Source organism: Cupressus sempervirens, chromosome 3, assembly GCF_028749045.1.
Source record: "Cupressus sempervirens isolate cs-2001-9-10 chromosome 3, ASM2874904v1, whole genome shotgun sequence".
Lineage (NCBI taxonomy): Eukaryota > Viridiplantae > Streptophyta > Pinopsida > Cupressales > Cupressaceae > Cupressus > Cupressus sempervirens.
Window position 1 is genome coordinate 731055389 of NC_143120.1, and position 13769 is coordinate 731069157.

The following is a 13769-nucleotide window of genomic DNA, read 5'->3' on the forward strand; positions in this document are numbered from 1 at the left end:
AATCTTTGCCACTCCTATGAACTATCCTATGTAGGATCTTTAGGATGGCCTTATTTGATGCTTCTTCTTGACCATTTCCTTTCAGAAAGTAAATGAAGGACCAATGTTGTTTAATCTTGAATCTCTTGCAAAGTTGTTTAAGGTCCTTATTTTTGGATTGACCTCCATTGTTAGTAATAATCTTGGAAGGCACTCTATATCAACATATGATATTGTTGCCCCACTTTTCACCTGGTAACCATTTTGTAAAAGTGGAAAATTTTGTGTCTTAGTAAAGCCTAGGTATGTCTGAGTCTAGTTTTAAGTTCACTTAGGTGGAAAGAGTCTTCATCAGATTTTTCATCTCTCCCTTCCCCCACATTTCATAGTCGGGTGGTTTTCCTTTATTTTGTGAGTCTTAAGGGTAGCTTAGTACCTAATCTGATAGAGATTATTGCAACATACAAAAATTATTCACAAAGTTGATCTTGCTTGTGGCTTACCATATTTTCCATGAAAAGAAGAAGCTTGCAGAAAATTGAACATTGCCTTCTTCTCGACAGGTTTTCAACCCATGAAGGTGATGCCCCATAGAGAGCACCAAATGATGCATATGTGTTACAATGAGAGGAAGATAAAGTGCCTTGTGATGGATTCCTATTGCCTTTATGATTATTTGCCTCAATAGGTATTAAAGACTTGTTACAACTTTAAGAATTCTCTTTGGTAGAAAAATGAAAATTGACTTCTCCTCAGTGGGTTTTCAACCCATGAAGTCTATTTTCCACAAAAAGTAATTTTAAAAGGAAATAAACAAAAGCTGGGCCCCTAATGAAGTTTTGTACTCATCATGGACATCTTTGAACTCAAAGGAAGAAATAAGTTAAAAGGTAGAGGTGAAAAGGAGGCCTGGGTGGTGAAATGAAAATCTTCTCTTCAGTGGGTTTTCAACCCATGAGGACAATTTTCTGCATTCAAAAGAAAATTAAGTTTGTCAGTGAATTAGACCAGCATTTTGCATGAAAAATACTTTAAGAGGATAATGGAAATAATCCAATCATCATAGGAAAGATCTATTAGGTAGGATTTGATCTGGCAGATATTTTCTTACAGAGTACTCTATTCATAACTTTCCAAAACTTAATGGGAAATGAGAAAGTAAGTGTGAAAGGATGGAAAGTTACCATTAGGTCAACAAAACAATGAAAGGACACTAAGTTATTTGTTAAGAATCTCGCATTTACTATTTCAATGGATTTAATCTTTAATTCATTCCTGTGGCAGAAATCCTAAAGATCAATAGGTGAATTGAGACTCCTATATAGATGGAAACATTATAGTTATTCAAACTACCACTCTTTCTTGAATTGTTATTCTATTAAATTGCACAACTTCTTCAAATAGCATGTGTTTGTGAATTCGCTATCTTCTTCTTCTTCTTCTAATATTCAAAATTCATTTCATTTCATTTTTAGACAAAATGGCAACCAAGTTTGTAGGTTTTGATGGGCTGAATGGAATCAAGTCTACTTCACTCCATTTTTATGACATGCAAGATTTCCAAAAGAGGGTAAAATCAATGCCAATTCATCACATAATTGAGAAGCTCCAAGGATGTGGGCTAGTGGAAGTAGCCAGTTTCCTGGTGGCAATCCAAGCTCCAAACTTGATTTATGAATGCATAAATCACTACAATCCAGATACTAGGTAGATTGTATTACTTGATGATATAGTGTTGATCTCCATTGATAGAAAAATAATGGTGAATTGCCTATGAATTTTAGACCGAGAGGAGTTTTTAGACTTGACAATTGGTGGAGCCATCTCTAAGTTTTCTATGAACAAGATGGTCTAGAGAAAGGAGATTATGAAAAGATGGTTTCAAAAGCTGAGAAGTGACAAGAGTAAGGTCCCTAAGACCCTTTTTGGTACCAATCTCAAACTTGAGATTGTAGACATTCTGGTTCTCCTATATAGACTAAAAGGTGAGATAGAATCTCTAAATTTCATTAAATAATATTTCTTTTTGGTATAAGTTATCTATTTAGATACTCAATATATTGACTAGGCTCATGAGGTAAGTGAGAATCTTTCCAATGCTCTCAACACCGCAATGTTCTACAACACCTTCTATATGTCTTCTTTTCTAATTTACATGCTAGCTTCTCTACAGTTATGGTCGGGCCTTTGAATGGTAGAAAATTTTCCTGATGATGTAAATTCTTATGAGTTCTATCCATGTTTGTAGTTGGAAAATAGTTATGCTGAATATATAAGGGTTAATGATGCATTTACAATGAGAATTTATATAAAGCTTCAACGATTCCTAGAGAGGAGATTCAGTCTAGAAGCAATGACAACAATTAGTCAGTTTGGAAGCTATTTTATCTAGTTCTCATCTTTCTCTTATATACATCTTATAGCTTTTGATGTATTCCCCTTGAAGCTGTCGAGGTACCTGAGTGACATGATCGTGCTGATTGAGATAGTGAGGCAAGCTATCCAAGTGAATGTGTTGAGTGGGAGTTTGAAGAAGAAGGGATATGAGTTTCCTATGAAGGTGGGAGCTTTCAACTATGAGTCCCATTTAGATGCAAAGAACATGCTGAAAGCCTTTGACATAAAATATAGATTGGATATGTATGAGGTCTTAAGACCCATGTTTGACCCAAATGGGTATGCACGAGAAGTGTTGCAGATTAGGAGTGTGACCAAGCATATTACCATGGTTGAAGACTATTGGGCAGCTTGTAAAGATGAATTTGAAAGTTATGATCTTGCTTTCATGAGATTAATAGTTCATCAAGTTAAAATGTATCAAGTCAACCTTGATGTTGAAGGAATTGAAGGATGGGCAGAATATGTATAGTAATGCATATTTGAAAAAGATAATAAATACCCCTATTAGTTTAGAGCCTTATCAAGATGCTAGGGATGAATTAGATATTATGATGGCTCGAATTATTAAAAGAACTAGGAACTAGGTAGAGTGGACTACAACCAAAAGAAGCTAAAGTAAGAGAACACCCACTCAAACTCCTTCAACATCTACTCCTACCTTCGCACAAGCTGATACATTAGGTTTGTCTCTTTCCATCACTCAAGGACCAACTCAAACGGAAGGTGGAGGTGATCAACCTCCATAAAAGAACAACCCTTTGACAAAAACTTTTCAAGATGACTCTTCTCCAGTAATCAATACTCAATTAGAAGCTAAAAAGAAAACAAAGGATCCTAAAGACAACACTATCACTCCAATACCTTCACCTCATGGTAGCCTTTTTCCAACCATGAGTGTTACACTTCTCTAACCAAGTGGCCCTGAAGTGCAAGTAGTAGATTTGGGAGATGGAGGAAGCAATGACAATGAGTCCACTGAACCAAAAGAAGCGGTTAAGAATAATGCAAAAATGGAGAAAGGCCAAGAGACTTCAAAGCTTGTCTTTCAAGCTCAAAAGAATCCGTTCTCCTTGACTGCGAAAGCAATTACTCCAGTTAAGAGGAAAATGTTTAGTATAGATTCACTCGAGACAACTTCTAAGGTGATAGGCACTAATTCCTAGTTGGAGGACACTGTGGAGAGAAAGAGAAAGTGGAAGGATGAAGGTGGTCCCTGTAAGGATACCTTATCTCTTGTAGTTCATTCTAGATCTACATTGAGAAAGTTTAAGAAGTAGAAGACCTTGTCTATTCTAGGACAAGATCTAGAAATAGGGCACATAACAATGGAAATTGTAAAATCCACCAAAGATGGGAGAATTGAAGACATGTTTACCAATGATTTTACTATGCATTCAATAGACCTTAGGGAAGCTAGACATGATACCGAGGTCAACTTATGGAAGTCAACAACAAAGTAATTAGGGATAGCTGGAGAGCCTCAAACTGTCAAAGGTTAGGATGAAGGCAGAGATAGAAGAGCTGAAAAAATTTATTAGAAAATTGGTCACTCCATTGGCAAGTATCTCTGGAATGCCAATAACAAGTAATCCTATTGCTACTGAGGTTCAAGCCCTTATTTCTCAGCTTCAATAAGATATGCATTTTGGCCAAATAAAAAATGTTATCTTAAGACTAGAAACATAGAAAGATAACATTTCATCTAATAGAAATACCCTGGCTGCAGAGAGGACTAAAAGTGATGATTGTATATCCTTGTTGAATATGATTATTCAAATGAAGTCAAAGGAAGCTGTCAAAGCTAAAATTTTGTCCAAAGGAGATGAGCCTCTATTCGAGTGTTTGCAAAGCATGTAGTTCAAGTCAAAAATGATCTTGGAGGAAGAGACAGTTCTAAAGGAGACTAAAGAGAAGGTAAAGAAAGATCAACATAGAGACTATGAACTTATAAATGGACTACATAGAGATTCAAAGGCTAGTGGGAAACAAAAAGGAGTAATTGAAGTCACTGTCATGCAAAATAATTTCTCCAATTTTGTAGATAGCCTGACAAGCATATCTTTAGGGCACCAAAATAGAGTGGCCAAACTTCAGAGACTTGGTAGATGCATACATGTAGCCATGGAGGAATTGCAACATAGACTAAATGTCATTAAAGATTGGCTAGGGAACACTCTAGATGGTTCTTAAGATATACTAATGTGCATGTATAGAGAAATGAAGAGCTAATTCCAATTATTTTTGCCGCCAAGGCCTATAGGGAAAAGTTAGAGAAAGGAAAGAAGATGAAGTGATTCATATTCTGCCATTTCCATTTTTATTTTGTAATCTTTGTAACAGAAAACCTGACTCTTTGTTATTTGTCAGTTTTCAGAAGATGAACCGGTTAAGCTTCCTTTATAATGGTCATCTCAAAATCCTATATGTATGATAACAAAAGATAAATAAAAGTTAGGAAAATTTTTGGTATGAAAGACTTGAAGTCACAGATTCAATTGCATGGTATTTTTGTATCAATCATTTTAAGTTCCATTAAAATAGTTTTATTAGCTTGTTGTTTCTCTTTAAATGGAATTGAAGCGAGAAATAAATAGAGTTTTACTTCCCCTATTTTAATACAATGAGTTGAACGTGATATGAACTATCACTTTAAATTCAAAGAGATTCATTAGAATTTTCATTCGATTTAATCTTCCCCATTTATTAGTTCTTAGATAGATCAATTAATCTTAGTGCATATTAGTTATGAATTCATAAGATGTGTGAATTAATTAGACTTGAATAACTCTCAAAGTGCTAATTTTTTCTCAAGTTGAATTAGGAATAGGTTTAACTTAGTTTTCCCTTTCTTATTCTCTGGTTAAGAACATACCCTGTTTTAGATTTAGGAATAAAAAAAATTCATTGCAAATTCATAATAGGGAGTTGTACCTAACAATTTAGAGTAAAGTAAATCTTCAAGAGGTCACTTTCCAAACTATTGTAAATAGAATTTGTTCATTGATTAGGCCATTTTTGAATCAAATCTGGAAAGAACAAATTTTTTTACCAACAAATTTTTGGTGACTCTGTTGGGGAGACAAACAATCGCTTGATTGATAATCTTATAAGATGAGGGAAAATGGTACTACCTTATGAGAATATTGTCCCAGTGCTCCAAGCTAACCTTGGTTTTTAAGAGAACCAAGAAGATATAATTTCATCGCTTAATACATTTTTTTGGAGAAATAGGAGGAATGTTAAACATTACAGGAATGCTAGCCAAGTATTGGAAGAGGAAGAATCTAGAGCCGAAGCATATGGAAGAGTTGTTCAAAGGAGAGACATCCGAAGGGCATAAAGATAGTTGAGACATGAAGCTCAAAGACAAAGCTAACTTAGCACCTTGGAACAAACAAGGTTCCTTAGAAGTACCAAAGAATAGGGTGGGCAAGACCCTATTTTTGATAAACTTACATAACTTGGTTTTCCCATCCTAGACATTCCTAAATGAAAAGGTGAAAAGAAAAGATAGAGTAGACCATCTTCCCCTATTAGGAATCAAAATATTTCACATACTACTTGTGAGGTATTGGCCCTATATGGAATCACTGCTTCCCTAGTTGTCAATTTTTTGCCATACCTTTCCAAAACAATTATTACTACTCTTTTTGCTACAATAATAGGTCCATTAGTAGTAACAACTTATCACCCACTCCCAACTAGTTCAAGGAAGAATTTACCTAAATTTTTAGGTGGTGGGAAGGTTACCATAGATTAACACATCAAGGCCTTCTTTGCAGCTACTCACATCTTAGGATTTGCACATGAGGATGTTGCTATAAGATTATTTGTGGAAACCTTGATAGAAAATGCAATAGACTTGTTCTATCATTTGGATGATGGCTCAATCACTAATTGGGATGCAATGAGAACAACCTTCGAGACAAGATTTAAAACTGTGGAAGATGAACATGTATTGTTAACACAATTGACATCTATATAAAAATAACCCACCATGAGTATGAGTAATTTTGTTGCTACTTTCAATAAGATTACTAGTAGAATTCCAACTATTGACAGGCCCACTATCGGTAATCTAAAAACATTCTTCATAATTGCGATGTCCCTAAATATCAATTATGACTTAAGAAGGGCACATCCCATAGATTTAGCATACACATGAAAGAAGGCGATTGAAATTGAAGATGACTTGATTTCCATAGGAAAATGGAATCGAGAATTTCAAATTAAAGGAAGTTCTAGTAACACCACATCATCTGATGAAATGATTCAGAAACTATCAAATGAATTGGTAGTAGTAAAGAGAAAATTACCTGGGTTGAATCAATCTTACCAAAAAAATTACCAAAATTCACTAGGAAGAAATAATGATGGTAAATTCCCACAAGGTTCACAATCAAGGTTGGTGATTGAAGCTACACCAAAGAAAGGAAACATGTGCATGTTTCATTTGATGATTCATCATGATAGTGAGAGCCACCCAAAAATTTCTCGTATGATGTAGTTGTTATCCACCAATGAATTGAATACTACAACTCTTTGTTCAAAGGTAGATTCATACTCAAATGGAAACTTTGGAAATTTATTTTTTGTAGTACTCATTAGATTTCAAACCTAAGGGTGAATGTTATGTGACCATTGATGGAACTGATAGCTTGTGGTGATTGATCAACAAAGTATTGTACATACTTCATAAACTCTTTGGGGCTCAAGGCATCACCCTAAATTTTTTTTTGGGTACTATTGGGCCCTATTTTATCAAGATTTTGGCCAACATGTTGTAACCCTAAAGCAGTCTAATACTTGTATAAAAGGGCTTAGGGTTAGGGATTATTTCATAGTTGTGATGTGAAGTTGGTTCTTGTGGCAGTATTGAGTTGTAAGGGATCACAAATTATAATCAGGTTGTAATCAATGGATTGTAATAATATCAGACTTTCTCTTTGGTGGACGTAGCCCAAGGATTGGGTGAACCACATTCAATCTTGGTTTATAATGTTCTTTTCTATTTGATCTATTTTTTTTTTTATTGGTTGTTATTTCTTTCTGTGGTTTAATCCTAACAAGTGGTATCAGAGCAAGGTTGGTTTTCAGTTATCCTTTGCAAGAAAGTCTCACAGTTAAGTAGGAGTCTCATGGTTAAATGAGAGCGATGGTAGACGAGGGTAAGTTAAGGGTTGATAGGCTTAATGGGTAGAACTTTCAATTATGGAAGATGAAAATGGAAGACTATATTTATCAGAAGGATTTATGGAAGCCATTAGAAGGAAAAGCCAAGAATCATGGATCTATGTAAAATGATGAATGGGATCTTTTGGATAGAAAGGAACTTGGAAGCATTTGATTATGCCTAGCACCATTGGTGGCTTTTAATATTATAAAAGTAAAGACAATAGAAGATTTGATGAAAACCCTAGCGACACTATATGAAAAGCCCTCCACTTCAAACAAGGTATTTCTCATGAAGCATTTATTTAATATGAAAATGGTAGAAGGTGGATCTATTACAGATCATTTAAATGAGTTTAGTACTATTACTAGTTAGTTATCTTCTATGGGTGTCAATTTTGATGAAGAAATTAGGGCTCTCTTGATTTTGTATTCTTTGAATAAAAGCTGTAATGGCTTGGTAATGGCTGTGAGTAATTCTGTTCCTGAATCTAGTACCCTAAAATATGATGATGTGATTAGTTTTATTTTGAGTGAGGAGACTCATAGGAAATCCTCAGGTGGATCTACATTAGGAAGTGCTTTGAATGCACAAAGTAGGGGCAAAACAACTAAGAGAGGAAGTTATTCCAGAAATCATGAGAAATCAAGAGGAAAGTCAAAAAGGAGGATGTCTCAATCAAGAGGACCGAACGATTATTGGTACTATGGGAAACCAGGGCACAAAAAGAAAGATTGTTGGAATCAAAAGAAAAATGAAGGAGATAAACTAGATGGAGACAAGGAAGAAAATGTGGTAAGTAACAAATCCGATGAGGATTCTTTGCTTCTATCTTTAGAAAGTGTTGATGATAGATTCTAGTGCTTCATTTCATGCTACACCTCATAGAGATTATTTCATTGATTATGTCCAAGAGGATTTTGGGCTTTCTTATTTGGGGGATAATGAATACTATCAGATTGTTGGAAAGGAAAAAAATTAAGATTAAGTTGTAGAATGGGAATCATTGGCTACTACATGAGGTAAGACATGTTCCAAGGATGAGTAGGAATTTAATTTTAGTAGGGCAACTTAGTGATGAGGGTTGTGTAGTTACTATTAATGATAAAAATTGGAAGGTTTCAAAGGGTTCCATTGTAGTAGAAAAATGTGTGAAAGTAGAAATCTTATATCTTTGTACAGGTCATATTGTTCCTTCTACTATAGTTGTTTCAAAGGAAAATGAATGTTCAAGAACAATTGCTACAGTTGAGTAGGGAGAACAAATAGCTGCTGTAGATTCTGATATAGCATTGTGATACAAAAAACTTGGGAACATGAGTGAGAAAGGTATGAATCTACTTCATTCAAAAAAAGTTTCACCAGGTTTGAAATGTGTCAATTTAGATTTATGTGAAAGTTGTGTGTATGGAAAATAAAAGAGAATGAGTTTTATGAAGACTGGGAAGGGAATTAAAAAGGAGAAATTAGAGCTTGTGCATACTAATGTATGGGGACCAACTCAGGGATCTTCCCTTGGAGGCTCTCATTATTATGTTACATTTATTGATGACACAACTAGAAAAGTATGGGTTTATTTCCTTAGATAGAAATCTGATGTATTTCAAACTTTTAAGAACTAGAAATGCTTGGTTCAAAATGAGACTAGTAAGAAATTAAAATATCTCAGATCTGATAATGGTGGTGAGTATTACAGTCATGAATTTGAAGATTATTGCTCCAATAATGGTATTCGTAGAGAGAAAATTGTTCCAAGGACTCCACAAGAAAATGGAGTGGCTAAACACATGAACAAGACTATAATGGAGTGCGCAAGGAGCATGAGGTTGCATGCTAGGTTGTCATTACACATGTGGGTGGTGGCTATCAATACTACTGTATATTTGATTAATAGAGGTCCCTCTAATCCTTTGGGTTGTGGTATTCTAGAGGAAGCATGGACTAGTAAGAAGGTGAGTTACTCTTTTCTCAAGATCTTCGATTGTGAAGCTTTTACTCACATAGATTCTGAAAATAGAACCAAGCTGGAAGCTAAGTCATAGAAATGTGTATTTTTTGGATATGGTATTAATGAATTTGTTTATAGGCTTTGGGATTTTGAAAATCATAAAATTATAAGAAGTAGGGATGTTATATTCAATGAGAAAGCATTGTACAAAGATCTATTGCAGCAATGTGAGAAGAAAGAAGATGATTATGTAGTGCTAGATGATACTCCAAAAGATGATGTTCCAACCATTCCTCATGATGTGCAACAACAAAAACAAAAAATACCACACACACCAGTGAATGTTAGATGGTCAAAAAGGAAAATTAAACTTCCAAAAAGATTTTCTCCCTCTTTGTATTCAATTTTACTTACTGATGCTGGTGAACCTAAATGTTATGATGAAGCTATGCAGGTGGATACTAAGATGAAATGGACTGTTTGCTGAAGAATAAGACATGGGATTTGTGCAAGTTGCTTCTAGGTAAAAAGGCTTTATAGAATAAGTGGGTTTACAGGTTGAAAGAAGAGGAAGGAGGTAAGAAAAGATTTAAAGCTAGGTTAGTTGTTAAAGGATTTGCACAAAAAAAGGAAATGTTTTTGATGAGATATTTTCTCCTATTGTTAAGATGACTTCTATCCATATTGTTTTAAGTCTTATGGCTACTAAAAATTTGCATTTAGAGTAGCTTGATGTTAAAATAACATTCCTTCATGGTGATTTGGATGAAAAAAAAAATATGGCTCAGCCACGAGGATTTGAGGTCAAAGGTAAGGAGAACTTAGTGTGCAAATTGAAGAAAAGTTTATATGGCTTGAAGCAAGCACCTCGAAAATGGTATCTAAAATTTGACAGGTTTATGCATGAGCATAGCTATAATAGGTGTCATTCAAATTATTCTATTTATTTTAAGAGGTTGGATGATGACAACTACATTATTTTATGTTTATATGTTGATGATATGCTTGTAGTTGGGTCTAACATGGATCTTATTAAGGGGTTGAAATGCTAGTTAGCACATGCATTTGTTATGAGGGATTTGGGGGCAACAAAAAAAATCCTTGGTATGAAGATTTGCAAAGATAGGAAGAACATAAGATTGACACTATCTCAGGCTGATTATATAGGGAACGTGTTGCAACGTTTCTCTATGGAGAATGCTAAAGTTGTTAGCACACCTTTACTTGGTCATTTGAAATTGACTAAGGAGATGTGTCCTGAGACACAAGAAGAGGAGGATTAGATGTCCAAGGTACCCTATGCTTCAGCTGTAGGAAGCTTGATGTATGCTATGGTTTGTACTAGGCTAGATATTGCACATGCAGTGGGAGTCATTAGCAGGTATATGAATAATCCAAGAATTGAGCATTGGAATGCAGTCAAATGTATTCTTAGATATTTGAGAGGAACATCTAATAAGTGTCTACACTTTGGGGACTCTACTACTAATTTACAGGGCTATGTTGACTCAAATTTGGTAGGAGATATTGATACCAGACAGAGTACTACAAGTTATGTCTTTACTGTTAGTGGGGCAGCTGTGAGCTGGGTTTCTAGGTTACAAAAGATTAATGCTCTATCCGCTATAGAGGTAGCCAAGGAGATGATATGGCTTTAGTTCTTCTTAGAAGAATTGGGACATCCTCAGAAGGATAATTAGTTGTTCACAAATAGTCAGAGTGCCATTCATCTTGCAAAGAATTCAGCTCTACATTCAAAGACCAAACACATACAGTTGCGGTAGCATTTCATTCAATCAATTTTGGAGGATGGGTAGTTAAAGTTGGAGAGGATACATACAAATGAAAATCTAGTAGATATGTTGACAAAGGTAGTATTAAGGGAGAAGCTGAACTAATCTTCATCTTTGGTTGGTCTTTTAAACTGAACATGAATAAAAGAACAACAAAGTCTAGGGTGGTTTGATCTTGTGGGAGCCTCATAGAGTAGCGACATAGCTACAGGATCAGTCTCCAAGTGGGAGATTGTTATTTAGTGTGGAGCCTAATCAGTCCCCAAGTGGGAGATTGTTAGTTTGTGGTGACTAATTAGCAAAGTATTGTACATACTTCATAAATTCTTTGGGAAAATTTTTACCTTGTCCTATTTTTTTGGGCCCTATTTTATTAGGATTTTGGCCAACATGTTGTAACCCTAAAGCCATTTAATACTTGTATAAAAGGGCTTAGGGTTAGCGATTATTTCATAGTTGTGATGTGAAGTTGGTTCTTATAGTGGTATTGAGCTATAAGGGATTATGGATTGTAATCATGTTGTAATCAATGGATCATAATAATATTGGAATTTCTGTTTGGTGGATGTAGCCCAGGAATTGGGTGAACCACATTAAATCTCTTTGTCTTGTGTTCTTTTCTGTGTGATCTATTATTTTTTATTAATTGTTATATTTCTATGTCTTATTATTTCTGTTTGCGGTTTAATCCTAACAGGAACTTCATACACAATGTTGACTCAAGATCAAAGGCTCAAAAACCAATCCTCCAGTCATTCTAATAGGAATGACTTCAGTCCTTCAGCAAATAATATTCATGTTGATCAAGGAGCATCGACATCTCAAATAGGTAAGGACAAAATGCTCTTTGATTTCATTCAATTATATAAAGAATAAAAAATCCAAATTTCCCCCATAGATTATTTGAAGTCTCATCCCTCTGAGTTGAAAAGATTGGTAGATCATTGTAAAGGAAATACTATGGATTTAAATCACAATGTGACCATGGAAGACGAAGATGAAACTATGCCATCTAACCTATTTAATCATGAGGATTCTATTGTCCTTACAACCTCTCCTGGGCAAAATCCTAACCTATTATATATTTCACTGTACATCAATGGATGCAAATTAAGAAATTGCTAATAGATTCAGGTGCGTCAAAAAATGTTATGCCTTATTTTGTAGCTAAGGCCCTGGGTCTCAACCTCACTAAAGTTCATGGAAGATTTTATTCTATGGATGCCAAACAGGTTCCCTTGCTCAGACAGATTAAATATGCTCAAGTAGCCTTAGATTCCCATCCAAAAAAGAAACTCTTACTAACTATTCTAGTGGTGGATATTCCAATGAACTATGGGCTTCTCTTAAGCAAGAGTTTTTTTCGAGACTTAGGACGAGAAATAAAACTAGATTGGTCCCAAGTAGTTATACCCATAGGGAATAAGAAAGTTAAGCTAGAACTTGAAGAAAAAGAAAAATTCACTGTGCTAAAGTTAGATGATCCTAAAGCTCAGATCCTCTACCAGGAGCTAGAATTTTGTAATTATATGTTTTTTACTAAGGAAACTCTTATTGAACAAAAAAGTGGAAATCTAGAAAAAGACATCCTTAGTAAGAATGAAGATTCTACAGATATCCAGACATTAGAGTTTGACGGGAAGTTGTTCCTCTTCAGGGTCTAGTATAGGTGTAGTGTTAATACCTCCTAAGGGAGAACCTAATTCCATGGCTTTCAAACTTGTAAACAAAAACAACACCACATAATATGAAGCCTTACTCCTTGGGACAATAGCTGCAAAATAAAAGGGGGTAAAGATCTTGAAAGCCTAAGGTGATGCGAAACTTATTGTGAGACAAATTAAGGGACAATATTCCATAAAGAACCATAAGCTAAAAAACTATAGAAATAGAGTTTGGGACAAAATAGAAGGCCTAGATGCTTTTGCTATTGAAGTAGTACCAAGGGAGATGAACACCAAAGTTGATTCTTTAGCAATTTCCACTTCTTTGCTACTACCTCATCTGAAATTAAAAGATAAGAAGTACCAAATTGAGATTGTGTATCAATACTCTATCCCAGATAATATAGAATCTTGGCAAGTTTTTGAAGATGACAAGAGCTTGCAACTATTCCTAGAAAATGGAAAGGCCATTTAAAAACATCGGTCTGATGGAGACAGTGATGGAGACTCCAATCATGAGCCAAAAGAAGATCAAATGGTTGAGGTTCAATTATGAGGTAAAATCATCTCCCCATACTTCTTATCTTTGGAAAGATTATTTAATAGACATGATGCTTGTATAAAGAAAAAGAGGTTAGAAAAGGGACCTACCACTCTTAAGTATGAAGGAGTGAATATTGGTGATGTCTATGATCCTAAAATAATTAATAGTGGTAAGTGTTGTCTACTAGAGGAGAAAGAAGCTACTAGACATATTTTTATAGAATACCAAGATGTATTTTCGTGGAGTTATGAGGACTTGAAAAGCTACA